The sequence below is a fragment of the Oryctolagus cuniculus genome, chromosome 13, assembly GCF_964237555.1.
Source record: "Oryctolagus cuniculus chromosome 13, mOryCun1.1, whole genome shotgun sequence".
NCBI lineage: Eukaryota > Metazoa > Chordata > Mammalia > Lagomorpha > Leporidae > Oryctolagus > Oryctolagus cuniculus.
The window spans coordinates 14,209,090-14,220,440 of NC_091444.1; the positions used below are offsets into that span (position 1 = coordinate 14,209,090).

The window sequence follows — 11,351 nt, forward strand, 5'->3', positions numbered from 1 at the left end:
ACTCCTCTCTGTGGTCTGTGGGGAGGTTCTGAGAAACAGCTTTGAAAACTCGCGGGCTCTGAGGTGGTGGAGGCCATGTGCGTGGGGAGAAAGAGAGAGAAGGGCTGAACTCGGCCAGGCGGCAGCACTTGGGAGAAACTCATCAACTTCAGTGCCAGGTAGACTCACTGGGAACCAGCGAGGTGTTGATGTTGCTAGCTCAGGTGTGGTGATGTCATTCAGGTTGAGTTAGAAGACACAGAGTAAATAAGATTGGGGAATTTGTCTCTGCAGGATGAACCACACAGGGACCGTCTGCTTTCTTCTCCTTTTTAAATGCACACATTTAAGCCTATTTTCTTTATAGTTTATTTATTTTCATTTATCTGAAAGGCAGAGCAACAGAGAAAAGAGAGAGCAAGAGAGAAATATTTTCCATTCGCTCATTGACTGCCCAATTGCCTGCAATAGACAGACTGAAGCCAGAAGCCAGGAACTCCATCCAGGTCTCCCACATGGGTGGCAGGGGCCCAAGTGCTTGGGCCATCTTCTGCTGCCTCCCAGACACCTTAGCAAGAAGCTGGATCAAACGTGTAGAGCCAAGAGTCTAACCAGGCTCTCCGATATGGGATGTGGGTGTCCTAAGCGGTGGCTAAATCTGCTGTGTCGTAGCTCCTGCCCTAGCATGTTATGTTTTCATACCACGGTGATCCTCTGAAAGCTATAATTTTGCATCTTATTTTGTCATTAATATTTTATCATAAACATTTTTCACATTATAAAGTAAGGACACTATTCTCAGAGAGTAAGATGACTATAAAAAGCTGTTTCTTTTCTTTGTTTCCGCTCTTATTATTTAATAGATTGTCTGACAGTCAGACCACAAAAGGTTTTATTTATTTATTTGAAAGCTAGAGAGAGAGAGAGAGAGAGAGAGAGAGAGAGAGAGAAATCTTCCATCTGCTGGTTTACTCCCCAAATGGCTCTAATGGCCAGGGCTAGGCCAGGCTGAAGCCGGGAGCCTGGAACCTCATCTTGGAGTCCCACATGGATAGAGGGGCCCGAGCACTTGGGCCATTTTCTGCTGCTTTCCTAGGCACATCAGCAGAGACCTGGAGCAGAAGCAGAGCTGCTGGGAATCAAATCGGCGCCCACAGGTGATGGCAGTACCACAGGCAGAGGTATGATCTGTTGTACCACAACACTGGCCTCTTTTAAAGTCAGACACACACCGATGGGTGTGGTGAAGAATTATGCAAATTAAAGAGGAGATATTATTCTCCTAGTAGTTAAAGAATTCTAGTAATATCAGGATGTGGTGTTTTCACACTGTATGTGTACTAGGAATAACTGGGACAATACAAATACTGCGCACAGTTAATTTTCCGATATTCTCTCCACGGTCCACAAATGAGATGAACTGTGAAACTGACTTTCCCAAACTAGCAGTGTGGTTTCAGGTTTGTCTCTTAACTCTCAGTCTAGAACCCAGTGCCTCGTCGTATAAATGAGTGACTTAGATGGTACAATGTCAATGTTTCTCAATGCTACTATAGCTTATAGTCACGCAAAATGGAGGTGATAATATCTAGCACATTATCTTATAATCGAAGAAAGAAAGAAATCAGGGTCCCAGAAGCTCCTTGTGGGTTTTCTACAGCAAGTGTTCTCAAAGTAGGGCCCTTTGGGAGCCGGCACTGCGGCTTAGTGGGTAAGCCACTGCCTGCGATGCTGCCATCCCACTTCTGACTTAGTTCCTTGCTAAGGCACCTGGGGAAACAGCAGAAGATAACCCAGTTTTCTGGGTCCTTGCCACCCTGTGGGAGACCAGGATGGAGTTCCTGGCTCCTGGCTTCAGCCTGGCCCAGATCTGGGTGTTGCTGGTATTTGGGAAGTGAGCCAGCTGATGGAAGATATCTTTCTCTGTCCCTCTGACTTTCAAACAAAAAAATAAAACCAAAAGACAAAAGGATTCAAGCAAAAAGATTGCATGCATCATCCATTTGGATTTCTTCAAATGAGGCAGAAAGAAAGGCAGGCGCCACACAGTATTTGCAGCCATAAGGATCACACAGGAAAGAAGAATGAAGCTTTTCTCTGGGTGACTGTATGATATGCTGCTTTTTATTCCCGAGAAAGCCAGGAGGGGATTGGTGGGATCCAGTGATGTACTCAAATGAAGGCCCAGCAGTACCGGCTGCTGTGGAGCCCAAAAGCTGGGAGGGGAAGGCCGAATGCCCCCAGATGCCTGCCCGCACTTAGAAATCACTCAGTAGTTGGGCTACTCTTCCTCCCTCTCTTTAGAAACCAGTTCTCCGTTCAGGTAATCACATTGCAGGAATCGTAAGAGAAGGGAAGGACTAGAAAGACAGAACATACAAAGAACTTTTGCTCTTTTGTGTAGCTTCCTAATGAAACTTCTGGTGATTCTTGGTCTACTGAGATCCCCACCCCTGCCCTATTGCCCTCTAAACAGCTTTTCCAGAATCCTATCCCTGTTTTTGTCTGACTCGGGATGAAGCCACACATCACCTAGGTGAAACGGAGGCTGATTCCAACCCGTTCTAGACAAGAGGCAGCATTAGAAGGGACACAGTGGCTCCTTTCAATGCCACAGGCATGGCTCGGGCCCTTTCATTCCCAATCAGGTCACCAGTAATGAGATCCCGGAACCTTTCCCCAGGGTCAGCCCCTGATACGGGAGTCAAGCTCACTGCAATTTGGGCTCATCAGATGGAACACATGAAGAAGGGAGGTGACAGCCAAAACCCTAAGCAAGTGCTGCAATGGTTACATGAAGGCTGCCTTGAAGCAAGGTTAGTGGGAGCACAAGGTGACTACGGTGTACAATTTTGTGTAATGTGGTCTAGCAAGGGTGATTTTCATCTTTGAAAAGGAGCAAAATAAAAGGAGTGAAGTAAAATATTAACAGAACAGAATTTGCTCCTCATTCACTCACTCGTCTGCACACGTTTGCTATACTCCAAGTCCTCTCCCTTTTCATTATATTTGAATGAGAGCGATGCAAACTCGGCTGAGCCTAATGGTGCACGAGTGAAACACCTGGGGTTTTCTAGAGCATTTGAGCTCCAAGTCAGATGGGTATTATGGTCAGCTCACAGCATTCACGTCAGTGTTTCCTGGTAATCCTGTGATTTCTCTGATCAAAGTAATCTTGCACCCTCTGCAACAGATCTGCTCCACAAGTCTCAAATCTGCAGTACCATTCCTTCCATGACACCTCCCAGCCTGACTGATTTTCTAGGGAATGGATTTCATGAAAAAAAAAATGGCATTAAAGGGCAAACTTCAGCTGGAATATATTTCGAAATCCATGCATTGTTTTTTCAAAATATCCATTTTTTTTCATGAACTTTTTGAAGGCCCTTATGTAGAATTCCTTACATGGGAATTATATCCGCTTCCTGCTGAAACATACCAACCTAGTCACGTCAGCATTTAGCCTCTTGGCAGAGATGGCTCAGGTAGTTGAGTCCCTGCCACTCATGTGGAAGACCTGGGATTGAGTTCTGGGCTCCTGACTTCAGCCTGGACCACGCTGTCTGTTGTGGGCATTTGGGGAGCGAACCAGCAGATGGAAGATTACCCGTGCTGGTTTCTCTCCTTTCTGACTTTCAAATGAATTAGTAGATAAATAAATAAATAAAAATAATACTAAAATATCTCGGATGTTCACTGGTGTCCTGATCACTCCAAACTCCTCCCTGCCCAACCTTTGTTATTTTAGGGAACAGCATAATCATTTATCCATTATGCAAACCTGAAACCCTGGGGTCATCCTTGACAGTCTGCCTTCTGCAATACCCAAAGCGTCATCACATCCTATCAGTTTCTACCTCCTGCGTATTTTCAGCCACTCTGCCCGCCCCATCCCATTTCTGTAGTCTGAGCTCACAGCTTTCTGTTTGGGGAACCACAGCTGCAGTTTCTAGCTTGTTCCGCCACAGTGGCTTCTGCCCCCTTCCATTCATTTTCCAGATTGTGTGATGTGTTCAAAACATCGTATCAGTTCCCCAAGCTCACCCCAGTCCTGATGTTTTAAATACTTCCTAGGTTTTTCTCCATAATTTTAGAAAGCCTATAATTTTTTGAGGGGGTGGGTGAAGATTTATTTATTTGGAAAAGAGAGAGAGAGAAAGAAAGAGAGAGAGAGAGAGAAACAGAGAGACAGAGAGAGAATGAGAATGAATCCATCCTCTGGCTTATTCCCCAAATAGAAGCAATAGCCTGGGCCGGGCCAGGCCAGATACAGGAGCCAGGAACTCCACTCTATCCTCCACATGTGAGGAAGAGGCCCAAGCACTTGGGCCATCATCTGCTGCCTTCCCAGGTGCATTGGCAGGAAGCTAGATTGGAAGCAGAGCAGCTGGGGTAGAACTGGCACACCCATATGGGATGCTAGCTTCACTGAAGGCAGATTAGCCTGCTGTGCCTCAGTGCCAGCCCCTAGAAAGACTACAGTTTTCAACATAGAAGGGAAGGTCCATCTTTTATTATGCTCCTCCTGACTTCCTGAAGTCCAGTGCCCCAGGCTCGCATTCTCTCTCCTCAAGGGCCTTTGCCCATGCGGTTCCCTCAGCCAGGAGTGCAAGTCGGTCCCTCTTCACCTGCTAGACGTATTCATCCTTTCCTTCCAGCTGCGAGAGCCCTTTTCTAGACATGCATCTCAGACAAGAGCAATTCTCCACTGTAAGGTTGCATAGCTTCAAGTGTCTTTCCTTTTGTACAGCTTATGACAGCTGCCATTTTCCATTTATTCCTGAGATTACTTAATCACGTCTGTCCTCCTCACTAGCCCAGGAGCTCAGGGGAGCAGGGACCATTTCTGTTTTGCACGTTATCCCTAGCATAATGCCAGGCATATAGCAGGCAGTCCATAAATATTTATTGAAAGAATGTGGATTGAATAAATGTTCAGAGAACTGTTTTAAATGCTCGAGGGCACTGGTTCTCAAACTTCAGCATCATAACAACCTGAAAGCTTGTTACAGCCCAGATCCCTGGGCCTCAACCCCAGAATTTCTGATTCTGTGGGCCTTGGGTGTCAGCTAAGAATTTGCATTTCTAACAAGTTCCAAAGTAATGATGATGTTGCTGGTCCAGGGGCCACAATTTGAGAACTATTGCTTCAGGGAATTAAATACTTACTTGGGATATGGTCACTGTCTTCAAGAAATTTACAATTTTGTTCTGGATAAAAATAGAGGATAAAAAAATTACAGTAAAATATACTATATATATATATTTAAATATCGTGGAAGCCAGAAATAGCTATGAAATTGACATGATCTAGTCTACTGCTGATGTATGCAATCGATTGCTGTATTAATTTTATGGCCAATAATTACTATTGGTGTTTATGGAAAGGAAATATCATTTCAGATTGAAATAATTATAGGGGTAATCACAAGATATGAAGTAACTCTTAAAGGAAATTTAAGAAGGATTGAGGGGTTGGATTTTCAGAGTGGAGTAAGAAGAGCAACATATGAAAGAGGGAAGTTAGAGCCATAACAGAGAGGAGAGAAACCCACATTGCTCATGGAAATGAATGAGTTAATTTAGCTGGAATCCAGGGGTCATGTAAAGGAAGAATATAAAATCAAGTAGGAAGTGGAGAAAAGAAAAGAAAGTATTGAGCAGGTAAGGCAATAATAGAAAAGGTAGGTTTGTGACGTGTGTGTGTGTGTGCGTGTGTGTGTGTGTGTGCGACCACATTCTATCTACATTGAGTTTCTTGTTCCCCATCCACTATCTGCCTCTCTTATACAGAAACAATTGTCCTGGAAAACACCTAAGGTGCCTTCAGTTTGGCAGCAGGAATTCCAAGCTAACATGTGCTCCATTCCACAGTCTCCAGTATGATGTTGACAGACATCAACAACTTGAACTGAAAGTGTCAAAATTTTTGTAATGCTTTATTTTTGGGTGATAAAAGCAGGTAGTGGTACAATGGATCATAGCTCATTAGGATTCCACTCTTTTATGAAAGGTGCTAAAAGCATCACTGATGTCTGAATAGATCAGCTATTGTACTGAGCCGTTTCGGAGATGAACCACAAAAACACTCAGAGCCACTGCAGCACACACTGCCCATGCCGTCAGGACTTAAGTCACAGGGAAGTACTGTGCCTTGGAAAGTGATACACTTTTGCTCATACTCACACCAGGTGATTGTCAAACACCACTCAGTCCAGTTAACCACCAGGAAACACATAGAAATACAGGCTGTGGACTTCTATACAGAGGAAATTTTTGATTTTAGAATATATATCACTTTTGTCAATCTAGTTAACAACAAAGGGAGAGATTCTTTAAAGATCATGATCTTCATTGAGAATAACCATTGTAACATATGTGTGCCATAGTAAATTGTGGATGTGTTCAGGGAGACAAGAGCTTTTAAAGATAAAATAAGAAAGATTACATACTTTTTTTTTTTAAAGATTCATTCATTTATTTGAAAGACAGAGTTACAGAGAGAGAGGACAGAGATGTTCCATATACTGCTACTTCCCAAATGGCCACAATGGCCAGGACTGAGCCAGGTTGAAGTCTGGATCCAGTAGCTCTATCCAGGTCTCCCACATGAGTCCAGGGGCCCAAGTATTTGGGGCCATCTTCTGCTGCTTCCCTGAGCTCATTTGCAGCAAAGTGGATCAGAAGTGGAGCAGCTGGGACACGAATCAGTGTCCATTGCATGGTGGCTTAAACCTGCTACGTCACAACACCGGCTCCAATGATTTTTTAAAAACAATTAATATATTTGAGAGGCAGAGAGACAGAGGAAGAGAGAGATAGGAGATAGAGACAGAAATAGAGAGCTGCACTGTTGGTTCACTCTGTCAGTACACACAACAGCTGGAGCTGAGCTGGGACCAAAGCCAAGGAGCTGCGAATGCAATCCAGGTCCCTTATGTTGGTGGCAGGATTCCAGTTACTTGAGCCACCTCCTGCTCCTCCAGGGTCTGCATTCACAGGAGGCTGGAGTCAGGAGGAGGCAGAGCTGAGAATGGAGCCTCTCGGCTGAACTCCCACTCCTCATCAGATTTTCTGGTTATTGTTAGAACAAAACAGCAAGTTAAAATTTCCACTTATTATTGGACAACATGAACAGGTGCAAACAAACATCAAAAAACATAACCCACAGACAAAAAAAGGGAAAAAAGAAATCTTTTTTCTTTGTCCTTTTTAACCATTTCATACAAATCAACTACTTACAGTACAGCTAAGGACATACATAACGAAAGTTACTGGAATGCTCAGAATAAGTATTTTTTGTTGGTATTTTTGCATGTTTTTTTGAGATTATAATAAATATGATCATCCCACGGGTAAAGTCAGAAGTGTGGCAGAGAACAAGGGCTGGTGTTGTCACCAAAATCATTAAAAATGGCTGCTTGCTAATGATATATACACAAATATAAAACGTAAATAAAATGCAAAAATACTTTACTTTTAAAGTTCTTTTATGGGGTTGGTGCTGTGGCATGCTGGGTAAAGCCTGCCTATGGAGCTGGCATCCCATATGGGTGTCCCGTGGAGTTCTGGCTACTCCAGTTCTTATCCAGCTCCCCGCTAATGTGCCTGGGAAACCAGTAGAAGATGGCCCAAGTCCTTGGGCCCCTGCACCTGCGTGGGAGACCTGGAAGAAGCTCCTGGCTCCTGGCTTCAGACTGGCCCAGCTCTGGTTGTTGTGGCCATTCAAGGAGTGAACCAGCAGTGGAAGATTTCTCTCTGTCTCTCCCTCTCTCTCTGCAACTCTGACTTTCAAATAAATAGTTAAATCATAACAACAACAAAAAAGCTCTGGGACCAGCATTTGTTTAGATCTTGAGATGGGAAATAGGGGGGAAAGGAGTCACAGTGACCTTGTCTCTTCAACTTTCGCCTTCGCGTTGCTGAGCCATCCTCGTCAATGTCGAGCTTCTGGGCACCAGCACCGTCAGCCTCGCCATCTTTAGCTGCCCAGTTTTCCAGCTGTTGTTTCATCCTCCTCATCTCCATCTCCATCCTCTTCCTCTACCTCCTTGTCAGCTCCTGTTCCCTGTTTTCCTTCACTTTCAGCCTCCACATCTTCATCTCCTGCTTTCACACGGTCTCCTGGGCTGTGGTCTTGGGAAGAGCCTACAAGGAGCTCTGACGGGTGTCAGGAGACCATGGTGATGGCCAGGGGAGGAACGATGGTGATGCCAACCAGGCCAGGGCCAGGGCAGTGGCAAAGAGTGATCCTACTTATTTTGCAAGTAAGGTTACAAGGACTTGTTGACAGATTGGATATGGAATTTTAAGAAAGGAATTGAGGCCGGGTATTGTGGTACAGTGGTTTAAGCTGCACCTACATCCCATATTGGAGTGCGTGGTTCAAGTCCCAGCTCCCCTGCTTCTGATCCAGCTCTCTGCTGGTGCACACCCTGGGAGGCAGCAGGTGATGGCTCAAGAACTTGGGCCCCTGCCACCCACAGAGAACTGGAAGGTGTTCTTGGTTTTTGGCTTCTGCCTGGCCCAGCCTTGGCTGTGGTAGGCATCTGGGGAGTGGACCAGCAAATGGAAGACCTCCCTTTCCTGTCTCTGACTCTATCAATTTGCCTTTTAAGTGCATGGATATAAATAAAATTAACATTTAAAAAGTATTATTCCCCAAATTTTAATATCAGTGACCAGAGGATTGAGATGCCATCAACTGATGAGAAGGGAAGCAGTGGGATGAGGCACCCCATTCTCTAACCGCAGACCTCAGGATCTTGGCACTGATGCAGCACCAGGGTCTTGGTTTTTGGACAAATGAAGTTTTTTGTTTTTGTTTTGGGTTGTCAGATGATCCTTTATTGAAACAATTCCTCTGTACTTGTTAACCAACTGGACATCCCACTGCACCACTGTTGATGTCATGATGTCACTGTTGATGTCATGATGTCATGAGTGTGGCAGCCATCAACATAGCAGCCCACAGATTGGGCAGTCCCCAAGATCTCGTTAATAGTTCCAGAGAGTTCTCTGGCTAAAGATCAGTGGCATATCTGCTGGGCAAAGTTGACAATCTCGTCGAAGGTGATGTTTCCACTGTGTTCGATGTTCTGCTTCTTGCTGTCTCTGCGGGATTCCTTGAGGGCTTTGATGATGAGGGCAGAGCCAGAAGGTACCACCTTGATCTGGGTCTGTCTGTTCTGAATGGTCAGTTTCACAGTAACCCTCAGCCCCTTCCAGTCACCGGTTGCCTTGCCGATATCATCACAAACCATTTTGGAGGCAGGCCCAGGGGGCCGATCTTGGGGGCCAGGGCAGACGTGGCGTCGACCTTGCCACCAGTGCACCACAGGTATATGACTTTGATCTGGTTACGCTTGAACTTGGGTGGCATGGTGGAGGCGCCTGGTCTACACGGATTCGGATGATCCAAGAAAGTTGCACCTTGCCCTTCTCTGAGCCTAAAACCAAAAGGCTAGAAGTCTCGCCGACCACACCAGATGTCACCAATGAAGTTTTGAAATAGCTGTTAGCCCTTCTCTTGGAGATGCTGAGTAAGCCGTGAGTCAGCAGTAGTTAAATGGTGTAAATGGCGCATGTGTGGTTGCTAGAGGGAAAGATATTGCAGGGACTGGAGAACTGACCGCAGCAAGAGGGGGACTGTGCTGGGTTGTGCTCTCTGGAAGGCTAGAGGGGGTGAATGTAGAGCCCCCAAAGGAACCTGGGAGATTTATCCGCATTAACAAGAAAGGAGAGGGGTGTGAGGCGCAGATGCTCCGGGCGGGTAAATGTCACGTGGGAGCTTGTGGTAATTCTCCACCGACGACTTCAATTTTCTCCGTGCAAAAGGAGGCAAGGTGACACCTGAGAGACTTTAGTATGGAGGTGTTGGGGGTTTGATGAAAGACAAGATAGGAAACAGCGGTCTCCACTGGAGAGTGAGCACAGACTTAGAAATGGTGGCAGGGTTGCCAGCCAGCCGGAAGGGCCTCCTTTAAGGTTCTGGTTGTGAATTTAAACAGAGAGTAGCCTGTCTCCAGCCACAATCCACCGAGCAGGTGCAGGCCCGGGTTAGTCAGGGGGCTGGAGGTTTGCCAAGCAAGGAAGACAAAGAAAGGGAGGGTGCGGGGAGTGAAAGGTCTGTTCGAGGGAGCAATGCTCTTGACGGACGTTGGAAGCTGAGCTGCTCCAGAAGCGTGATGACAGGAGGGCACTGTGGGGCCTTGAAAAGATGGAGGGCTTCGTGGATTGAGAGTCCCTGGACCGGCAGGGATCGCTGGAGCCGTGGTACCTGGTGCGAGAGCAAGTGGAGGCCAGAGAGGGAGATTCTTAAAATGCAGATTGTGTCCATGGTGTTGTGAGCCCTCAAATCCAGGGTGGAGAGAGGTCTTTGGTGAACAAACTCCATTAATTCACAGGAGGTTTAAATCATTCCTAAGAGTGGCCCCCACCCACAGCTGCAACCTCTGTTTGGGACGGCTTCCCTAAACAGAGGGCGGACTCAAACACATTAAAGTGTTTCTGTAAGTTGAGAACTGCTAAACCCACATGCCTGCGCCCTCTTCAACAGGTTCTCTCATGCTCTCCACCAATTCCCGACACCTTGGAGGTGGCACAGTCTCCATCGACGACGCGAGCCCATCCAGAGCTCTCAATCTGCTTAGACTTTGGAAACATTTTTATTGAATGTAAAGCTTGTGTACTTATTTTTTTCCTTCATGAGGAGGGAGCAAGGGAAGAGCAGGTGAATGTCATGTTTTTTAAATAGTCCTTAAATTCTGGCTGCAACTTTCAATTACGGCACGGAGCATAAAAGCTGGCACCTGGCAGCAGGTTTTCAACTGGCAGAGAGGCAGACAAAGACCTCAGATGGGAAGAGACAGAAATTTCCAGACAGCACAGGGAGATGGAAAAGTCCCAAACCAGGGCATTAAAAAAAAAAGTTGACCTTCCTGGGTGTGTACAATGACAGCATGAAATCTCATTCAGAATTGGGAGCCTCATACCTGGGGACACAAAAGGTAAGATTCAAATTTTCAAAATGGCAGAGTCGATATATTTTGAAAACTAATCCATGTGTGTCTAAGGTTGGAACTGTAACTGTCTCCTGGTTGATTCGTGGGCTGCATTGCCCTTGGCACGCTCTGGTCGCCTGTTCTGGGACACAATTCTTCTCCTTTCTGCCAAGACTGGGGGCAGGCGAGCTTGTTAGGGGGCTGTTACGTAGCGAAGCAGCTGACGCAGGTGCTCACGAGGGGTGGTTTGTCCTCAGCAGAGATTCCATTACCATTACGCCTTGTTGGGGTTTTTCAGCCTCAGGCCTTTTGGCAGGTCAATGTGAAAAATCATTAAAAATATAGAAAGGCCGATAGCAGGGCTTTTCT

General features: G+C 46.0%; 1 pseudogene; it reads right to left on the bottom strand.

Moving 5' to 3' along the window:
• Positions 1 to 8,851: 8,851 nt before the first annotated feature.
• LOC100338676 (large ribosomal subunit protein uL11-like) lies at positions 8,852 to 9,361 on the bottom strand (annotated as a pseudogene).
• Positions 9,362 to 11,351: the final 1,990 nt, after the last annotated feature.